This window comes from Triticum aestivum, chromosome 5A, assembly GCF_018294505.1.
Source record: "Triticum aestivum cultivar Chinese Spring chromosome 5A, IWGSC CS RefSeq v2.1, whole genome shotgun sequence".
In the NCBI taxonomy this organism is placed as follows: domain Eukaryota; kingdom Viridiplantae; phylum Streptophyta; class Magnoliopsida; order Poales; family Poaceae; genus Triticum; species Triticum aestivum.
The window spans coordinates 544086796-544097706 of record NC_057806.1 but is presented as its reverse complement, the minus strand read 5'-3'; positions in this window follow the sequence as shown (position 1 = coordinate 544097706).

Here is a 10911-nt window from a genome sequence, read left to right as displayed (position 1 = left end):
ACCAACAAGGTTTCACACATGTATTAGTACGTAATCTGTGGTGAACGTTCGCGTCGCAACACACACCTACACATCGTGAGCCGTCCACCGATCCAGTGCATAGCGTATCCAGCCAACTGTGGCCAGCGTGTCGCCAGATCAGACAGTCATCGATACGTCGTGCTTGAAGTCATCACTCCCATACATACCCGCTGCAAATATTTTCCGATTAACCATTACTTGTGGTCATGGTATGCGGCATGCAACTTGTTTTCATCCTAGTTTAACACTTGTTCTTATCGCGGTCACCGTTACATATTCAGACGGCTATGGAGATACAATACATCAGTCATAGTTATCGCTAAATATGTCATGTTGTTACATGTGCTAATTGTAATTGGAGTAACTCATCAACACAATCCTACCGGCCATCTCAGACTCCATGGGACTTCTCCCTCACCATTTCTCTCCCCAACGAAGGAATCCGGTGTTTGATGATTCCTGCATCCTGAAAAACTTAAATAGTAGAGCATCATAGCCTTTGAGAAAAAAAATATTGCATCCTCCTACCCAGTTAAGGAAAAATATCATCTCGGGGACCATGGGGGGTAAGGTCATATAGATGGTTTTGTGTCACACGTCGAGTGCCATTAGAGAGGTCCTCCCTATGGATGGTCTTTTCTGGTCGCAAACCTACATGTCCTTATTACTATATTAGTTCAATGAGGCACAATTTTGCCTTTCCAAAGAAGTATCATGTTGCAATTTTTGTCTTCATGATGTCCACAATTCCAACATACTTCAGCAGGAAAAACATTTTCATAAATTCCATACATTATCAAAAGATTTCAAAGGATCCTATGACATTCCATGCAGAAAAGGATTTGAAGGCACACTTTAGATTTTTGGAACACAGGTATTGATCAGTTACCACAAAATTGGCATAAAAATATTTTTGAGTAATTTTGAAAAATAAATCAGCAACAATACAACAAGCTCTAATGGAAACAAATGTTGTTTCTAGTTTAAAACTCGAGACATGGAAAATTAAAGCATGAAGATACCATGAAATTGTAAACCATACTTGCTATCCACATATCTAGATTCATACGACAATTTTAATTTTGTATTTTTGTTAAAATTTATAATCATTTAATATTTTTTTGGGGATTCATTGATCTTGATTAATTTAGATATTATCATTTAACCTGATTTTACAATGGTAGGGAGACCATATGTAGAATTTTCAATAAGTAAGACCATCAAGGTCCATGAGTAAGGGTACCTACTCGGCGGGGATGCTCTATGGCTGTATTCAAACCATGTGTAATGATATAATCAACAATGTGAAACTGTAAATATTCCAGGAATACATCAAAGGTACCAATAACCTCCGATGACAAGTTATATGATTCGATCTAGAAAGCTTCCATATGGATGACGTAAAAGATGAAGAGTGAGATGATGATGTGGATGGATATGTGATGAAGATGGTGCTCCCCGTGTTGGCTTGATATTATTGATGAGACAATGTATTCTTCCAGTGGAATATGGAGGTGATAGATTCCACTCCTTTAGGATAGATAAAGGGCTTCTTCATTCCACCTCACTCACAGAATCACGACAAAATCAGGTATCCCCTCAACTAAAGAGTTGACCTTGTGTAAAAAGGGCATTTGGCGGGATATATATGGGGCCCACTCACTCTTGCAACATGCTCCCTATAGGGTGTGCCATGTGGGCACATGTGGCCCACTAGCCACTGCATTCGCCGTGACCTTCTTCAATCTTTCATTGTTATGTCATATAATTTCCTTGTATTTTAAAAAGATACATAAGTCTCCACATTATTTCCCTTTTTTAGAAGGCTCAATATAGACTTACAATAAACCTATATAAAAGATGTCAATATAGATTTAATAACAATTAAATTAACATGCTTATCTACTTTTTGAATGATGAAAAATGTGTGTATGATATAAAAATTACTTGTAATGAATGTTAGGAAACGTAGTAGAAAACCCAAAAAATCGCCCTACGATCACCTAAGAACAATATGAAGATGCATAACGGGTTTGGATCAACGATCGTTATCGACTCCGGAGTGCAGCAGAAGTACATGAGTCAGTGTAGATCGTACTTGGAGTCCCTCGAACGTCAAGGATGATCATGCGAACTTCCCTCGAACGATCCCTCGAACAGAAGACCGGAAGCAAGGCCTCTCTACTTGGTTGCAAGCATACGACCTTCACGATCCGGTAGCGCTTGGCCGTCGATCCAGAGTTAATCGTCGCCGGAGAATTAGAGGGAGGATATTAGAACCACACGAGGGCTTCTAATTATGAGGATTAGAGGTGTCTAGGGCTAGCTCTTAGTCATCTAGGACCAACACGAACTAGAACTATATCAACTAGAGGAGGCTCCAAAACTTGTGTATCTCAATTGGGCACCAAACCTCGACTATTCATAGGTTAGAGGGAAGAGGGAGGGCTGCCACCAAGGAGGGAAACCCTCCTTGGAGCATCCAACTAAGGGGAGGAATAATAGGACTCCTCCCCTAATCCTATTCGGCCCTCCTCCTTAGGGAAGGGAGGCACTTTCCCGCTTGGGCCTTTTTGGCCCAAGTTTCCTTCCACCTCTTGGCCTTATTAGGCCCATTTATATTAAATTAAATATATATTTGTTCTAACATTTTTTAACCATTATATTTTTTGAACATCCCCAAAAACATTTTCCAACTATATATATTAATCGATAACACCCAGTATTACCCAATATTCGCCGAAACCCTTTCGGTGACCCCAAAACGCATCTGGAACCTCTCGGAACTAAACCGAATATTAATGAAATAATTCCATAAATATATTCTCATCAGTCATGTCACACTAAAACTCGATAGATCATGATTACCTTAAGCTTGTGACCCCCATAGGTTCAGTAAATCATAGACATGAACGAAACCCCTTCATACAATGACCGATAGTGCAACCGAGGAAATCCATATCGGCCCCTATGATTACGCGAATGATATTCGAGTGAACATTTGGTTATCACATGATTTTACCTTTGCTTCATGATATTTTACAAAGCAAGGTGTGGATCGATATCCTCCGAAGTCATCTCCATGCTCACTACACTGTTGCTCCCGTTACTTGTTTTGTTCTTCTTTCTCGTTAACGTGTTTCGGCATCCCTGTGACGTAAATACCGTCACACCTAGAGGGCCCTAAGAATATCTCTCCATCGTCGGAGGCGCAATCCCACTCTTGAGCTATTCAGTTACTTGTCAAACTTTCCGGTGAACCTGTAAGGTGTCGTTAATATTACCTTGTTATAGATGACGTTTGAGAAACCCCAAATCCCACCTTCTGATAGGAAGTGACCAAAACACTCTCTTGGTCTGAGGAACTAAAACACATGCTGACACTCTGTGGTATAATAAATGATTTCAGATGATATAATCACAACGTATAACATACAAGTTTGGGTCGATTCAATATGATTGTTCTTCTAATGTCATACCCTCAATGTTGTTTTAGGAGTACCGTTACACTTAACGATATCCTAAGATCCAGAAAACTTGATCATCAACAACACTTGAGCCAGTCTTAGAGGCAAGACTAGGAACCTATTCTTTACCGTTTATCATTTCACACGTGCATACGAGTTTTCCACTGAATTGCATATTCCACGATCATAGCAGTTATAGCATGAAATATAAACTCTTAATTATGAATATGGAAATATAACAATACAAATATTATTGCCTCTAGGGCATATTTCCAACAGCCTCCTAGTTGCACTAGAGTCAATAATCTAGTTAGCACTTTTAAATTTTACACCAATGTCAATCCGGTGTCAGTCCATGCTTTGCTTGTGGTATAGATTTGTCCTATCAAATCCGACAACTACAGATCCGTGTGTATCATTTCCATTTCAATGCAACCATCATGCTTTCACATAAATTCATAATTTGTGTGAAACAAGCTTAGTATATATTGAATCACTGGCGAGACCTTTGAGCTATTGGAACCACTATTTGAGAACATTGTTCCATTTGTGCAATCATATAAAAACCATACCTAGTTCATAAATGAACCCTTGATTCATCACAATCTATTGTTACTTCTAAAGCCACAATATATTCAGCCTTCTATTATAGAATTCACCACAATAACTTTCTTGGACCAATTCCAACTTACTTTGCCACCATAAATCATTTAATTTAAATCAAAATTCGCTTGGAATACTGTTTGAAGATTTTTGTCGATGTACTACTTACATCAAGCATGCATTGATGTAAGTCCTTACAACAATCTCTTCATTTTCTCCGTATGTGAAAAACATTTCATCGATAGGCAACGACATTTTCACTGTTGTCATATGATCAACAATTTGACCATTCCAGTAACTTACTCACAAACTTGGAGTCCTGGACATATATGGTTATTTAGATACCATGGAATTAATACAAGTGTGATTTAAATCATGTATTTCACTCATCATTATTTCAAGATACCGATTCTTGCTAAGAACTCCTTCCATGTGACTTTGGCAAAAACTTTTCTTGGCATTTTCCATACTAAACAACTTTAGTATCTTGTCAATATGTTTTTGGTTAAGCCCGATTAGACATTATTACCTCCATAGATTATTATGTCTAATACAATTACTATATTGCCTAAGTACTTTACTGAAAAAACTATTTTCAATAAAGTCTTAATCTGTGTAAGAAATTTATATAATTTTCAATGAACAATGTGTCAGGCACATTGATTGCTTGTATCTTCATTGGTATTTCCCTGAAAAGAAGAGGATGATGCAGCACAACAAGTGTAAGTATTTTACTCAGTTATGAAACCAAGGCTATCAATCCAGTAGGAGAGCCAAGCAACACTATGTAAGCGGTACCTGCACACAAAGAACAAATACTTGCAATCCAACGTATATGAGGGGTTCACTACTAGGGAAAAGCCTAGCAGCAGCGCGGGTTTTAGGCTTATCAGTACCGCGGGAGGGAGTGCTACTGGTATGGCGCTACAGCTAAAGGTTAACAGTAGCGTGGGTCAACCCACGCTATTGCTATATCGACTTAGTAGTAGTGCTTTCCCCAAGCAACACTACTGGTAACTAATAGTAGCGCTTCTACCAGCCCGCGCTACTACTATTATTTCGTATTTTATTTCTTTTTTATTTCATGTTGTATTCATACACCTTAATACAAGTTTTCATACAACAACAATTTAGAGATTGTTTTTACATCATAATGAGTTATTACATCATGGGGTGAAAGAACCGCGGACTTGTTTCAAGTGGATGGACATCCACTTGAAACTAATCCGCGGTTCTTTCACCCAATGATATAATAAATATCATCATCATCATATCATTAATAACTTATCATCATAATACATCATTGTCATATAACACCTCCTCATGATCATCGTTTTCATCAATGAGACATCACATAGCAAGTTGGTCACTAGTCATAATCACAACTACTCCTCATCATCAACTCTAACACATTGTACTACATAATAAACATTATACCTCATAGGACCTACTACATTCTCTTAATACCTACTATATTCTCTTAGGTAAAATGGCATAAAACAAGATAGCCCCTGACTCTCCATTATGGAGAATGGAGATCATCCTGTCTCCAATTCTTACCTTCCGCACAATGTTGCTTCCAAGTACCTCCTTACGACTGTCCATACATTTTTTCCATTCTTTGATTTTTCATGTCTTCAGTGGTTTTAGAAATCCGATATGGACAGGTGAGATTCGTAGGATGACCTGGCCGTATGTTCAAAACATCAAGGCGACCAGTCTGATACATCATATGAGGCACACAATCCTTTGGGATTTTCTATTGAAAAACATAGTAATAACTTCGTAGTTAGCAATGTAGTTAAGTTTTAAAAATACGCAAAAGATGCACAGATGTCGTAATAGTAAAAAATATTACCATGGCATCTCCATGGATGTTACCGTGGTTCAACACGTGCACTAGTGGCACATATTGACCATAATGTGGAGGAGTTCTGCTACCTTTTGAGCATTGCGTTGGTTTTCCCTTGAAGAGGAAAGGGTGATGCAGCAGAGCAGCGTAAGTATTTCCCTCAATTTTTGAGAACCAAGGTATCAATCCAGTAGGAGGCCACGCACGAGTCCCTCACACCTAGACAAACAAATAAACTCCTTGCAACCAACGCGATAAAGGGGTTGTCAATCCCTTCACAGTCACCTACGAGAGTGAGATCTGATAGATATGATAAGCTAATATTTTGGAAGATTAATATGATGGAAAATAGACCCGGGGGCCATAGGTTTCACTAGAGGCTTCTCTCGAGAGCATAAGTATTACGGTGGGTAAAAAAATTACTGTTGAGCAATTGACAGAATTGAGCATAGTTATGAGAATATCTAGGTATGATCATGTATATAGGCATCACGTCCGAGACAAGTAGACCGACTCCTGCTTGCATCTACTACTATTACTCCACACATCAACCGCTATCAATCATGCATCTAGAGTATTAAGTTCAAGAGAACAGAGTAACGCTTTAAGCAAGATGACATGATGTAGAGGGATAAACTCATGCAATATGATATAAACCCCATCTTGTTAGCCTCGATGGCAACAATACAATACGTGCCTTGCTGCCCCTACTATCACTGGGAAAGAACACCGCAAGATTGAACCCAAAGCTAAGCACTTCTCCCATTGCAAGAAAGATCAATCTAGTAGGCCAAACCAAACTGATAATTCGAAGAGACTTGCAAATATAACCAATCATACATAAAAGAATTCACAGAAGATTCAAATATTGTTCATAGATAAACTTGATCATAAACCCACAATTCATCGATCTCAACAAACACACCGCAAAGAAGATTACATCGAATAGATCTCCACAAGAGAGGGGGAGAACTTTGTATTGAGATCCAAAAAGAGAGAAGAAGCCATCTATCTAATAACTATGGACCCGAAGGTCTGAAGTAAACTACACACACTTCATCGGAGGGGCTATGGTGTTGATGTAGAAGCCCACGCTATTGCTATATCGACTTAGTAGTAGCGCTTTCCCCAAGCAGCGCTACTCGTAACTAATAGTAGTGCTTCTACCAGCCCGCGCTACTACTATTATTTCGTATTTTATTTCTTTTTTAGTTCATGTTGTATTCATACACCTTTATACAAGGTTTCATACAACAACAATTTCGAGATTGTTTTTACATCATAATGAGTTATTACATCATGGGGTGAAAGAACAGTGGACTTGTTTCAAGTGGATAGACATCCACTTGAAACTAATCCGCGGTTCTTTCACCCAATGATATAATAAATATCATCATCATCGTCATCATCATCATCACATCATTAACAACTTATCATCATAATACATCATTGTCATATAACACCTCCTCATGATCATCGTTTTCATCAATGAGACATCACATAGCAAGTTGGTCACTAGTCATAATCACAAGTACTCCTCATCATCGACTCTAACACATTGTACTACATAATAAACATTATACCTCATAGGACCTACTACATCCTCTTAAGACCTACTATATTCTCTTAGTAAAATAGCATAAAACAAGATAGCCCCTGACTCTCCATTATGGAGAATGGAGATTATCCTGTCTCAAATTCTTGCCTTTCGCACAATGTTGTTTCCATGTACCTCCTTACGACTGTCCATACATTTTTTGCATTCTTTGATTTTTCATGTCTTCAGTGGTTTTAGAAATCCGATATGGACAGGTGAGATTTGTAGGATGACCTGGCCGTATGTTCAAAACATCAAGGCGACCAGACTGATACATCAGATGAGGCACACAATCCTTTGGGATTTTCTGTTGAAAAACATAGTAATAACTTCGTAGTTAGCAATGTAGTTAAGTTTTAAAAGTACGCAAAAGATGCACAGATGTTGTAATAGTAAAAAATCTTACCATGGCATCTCCATGGATGTTACCGTGGTTCAACACGTGCACTAGTGGCACATATTGACCATAATGTGGAGGAGTTCTGCTACCTTTTGAGCATTGCGTTGGTTTTCCCTTGAAGAGGAAAGGGTGATGCAGCAGAGCAGCGTAAGTATTTCCCTCAATTTTTGAGCACCAAGGTATCAATCCAGTAGTAGGCCACACACGAGTCGCTCACACCTAGACAAACAAATAAACTCCTCGCAACCAACGCGATAAAGGGGTTGTCAATCCCTTCACGGTCACCTACGAGAGTGAGATCTGATAGATATGGTAAGCTAATATTTTGGAAGATTAATATGATGGAAAATAGACCCGGGGCCATAGGTTTCACTAGAGGCTTCTCTCGAGAGCATAAGTATTACAGTGGGTAAAAAAATTACTGTTGAGCAATTGACAAAATTGAGCATAGTTATGAGAATATCTAGGTATGATCATGTATATAGGCATCACGTCCGAGACAAGTAGACCGACTCCTGCTTGCATCTACTGATATTACTCCACACATCGACCGCTATCCATCATGCATCTAGAGTATTAATTTCAAGAGAACAGAGTAACGCTTTAAGCAAGATGACAGGATGTAGACGGATAAACTCATGCAATATGATATAAACCCCATCTTGTTGGCCTCGATGGCAACAATACAATACGTGCCTTGTTGCCCCTACTGTCACTGGAAAAGAACACCGCAAGATTGAACCCAAAGCTAAGCACTTCTCCCACTGCAAGAATGATCAATCTACTAGGCCAAACCAAACTGATAATTCGAAGAGAATTGCAAAGATAACCAATCATACATAAAAGAATTCAGAGAAGATTCAAATATTGTTAATAGATAAACTTGATCATAAACCCACAATTCATCGATCTCAACAAACACACCGCAAAAGAAGATTACATCGAATAGATCTCCACAAGAGAGGGGGAGAACTTTGTATTGAGATCCAAAAAGAGAGAAGAGGCCATCTATCTAATAACTATGGACCCGAAGGTCTGAAGTAAACTACACACACTTCATCGGAGGGGCTATGGTGTTGATGTAGAAGCCAACGCTATTGCTATATCGACTTAGTAGTAGCGCTTTCCCCAAGCAGTGCTACTCGTAACTAATAGTAGCGCTTCTACCAGCCCGCGCTACTACTATTATTTCGTATTTTATTTCTTTTTTAGTTCATGTTGTATTCATACACCTTTATACAAGTTTTCATACAACAGCAATTTAGAGATTGTTTTTACATCATAATGAGTTATTACATCATGGGGTGAAAGAACCGTGGACTTGTTTCAAGTGGATGGACATCCACTTGAAACTAATCCGCGGTTCTTTCACCCAATGATATAATAAATATCATCATCATCGTCATCATCATCATCACATCATTAACAACTTATCATCATAATACATCATTGTCATATAACACCTCCTCATGATCATCGTTTTCATCAATGAGACATCACATAGCAAGTTGGTCACTAGTCATAATCACAAGTACTCCTCATCATCAACTCTAACACATTGTACTACATAATAAACATTATACCTCATAGGACCTACTACATCCTCTTAAGACCTACTATATTCTCTTAGGTAAAATAGCATAAAACAAGATAGCCCCTGACTCTCCATTATGGAGAATGGAGATTATCCTGTCTCCATTTCTTGCCTTTCGCACAATGTTGCTTCCAAGTACCTCCTTACGACTGTCCATATTTCCATTCTTTGATTTTCATGTCTTCAGTGGTTTTAGAAATCCGATATGGATAGGTGAGATTCGTAGGATGACTTGGTCGTATGTTCAAAACATCAAGGCGACCATTCTGATACATTAGATGAGGCACACAATCCTTTGGGATTTTCTGTTGAAAAACATAGTAATAACTTCGTAGTTAGCAATGTAGTTAAATTTTAAAAATACGCAAAATATGCACAGATGTCGTAATAGTAAAAAATATTACCATGGCATCTCCATGGATGTTACCGTGGTTCAACACGTGCACTAGTGGCACATATTGACCATAATGTGGAGGAGTTCTTCTACCTTTTGAGCATTGCGTTGGTTTTCCCTTGAAGAGGAAAGGGTGATGCAGCAGAGCAGCGTAAGTATTTCCCTCAATTTTTGAGAACCAAGGTATCAATCCAGTAGGAGGCCACGCACGAGTCCCTCACATCTAGACAAACAAATAAACTCCTCGCAACCAACGTGATAAAGGGGTTGTCAATCCCTTCACGGTCACCTACGAGAGTGAGATCTGATAGATATGATAAGCTAATATTTTGGAAGATTAATATGATGGAAAATAGACCCGGGGGCCATAGGTTTCACTAGAGGCTTCTCTCAAGAGCATAAGTATTACGGAGGGTAAACAAATTACTGTTGAGCAATTGAGAATTGAGCATAGTTATGAGAATATCTAGGTATGATCATGTATATAGGCATCACGTCCGAGACTAGTAGACCGACTCCTGGCTGCATCTACTACTATTACTCCACACATCGACCGCTATCCATCATGCATCTAGAGTATTAAGTTCAAGAGAACAGAGTAACGCTTTAAGCAAGATGACATGATGTAGTGGGATAAACTCATGCAATATGATATAAACTCCATCTTATTATCCTCGATGGCAACAATACAATACGTGCCTTACCGCCCCTACTGTCACTGGGAAAGAACACCGCAAGATTGAACCCAAAGCTAGGCACTTCTCCCATTGCAAGAAAGATCAATCTAGTAGGCCAAACCAAACTGATACTTCGAAGAGACTTGCAAAGATAACTAATTGTACATAAAAGAATTCAGAGAAGATTCAAATATTGTTCATAGATAATCTTGATCATAAACCCACAATTCATCGATCTCAACAAACACACCGCAAAAGAAGATTACATCGAATAGATCTCCACAACAGAGGGGGAGAACTTTGTAT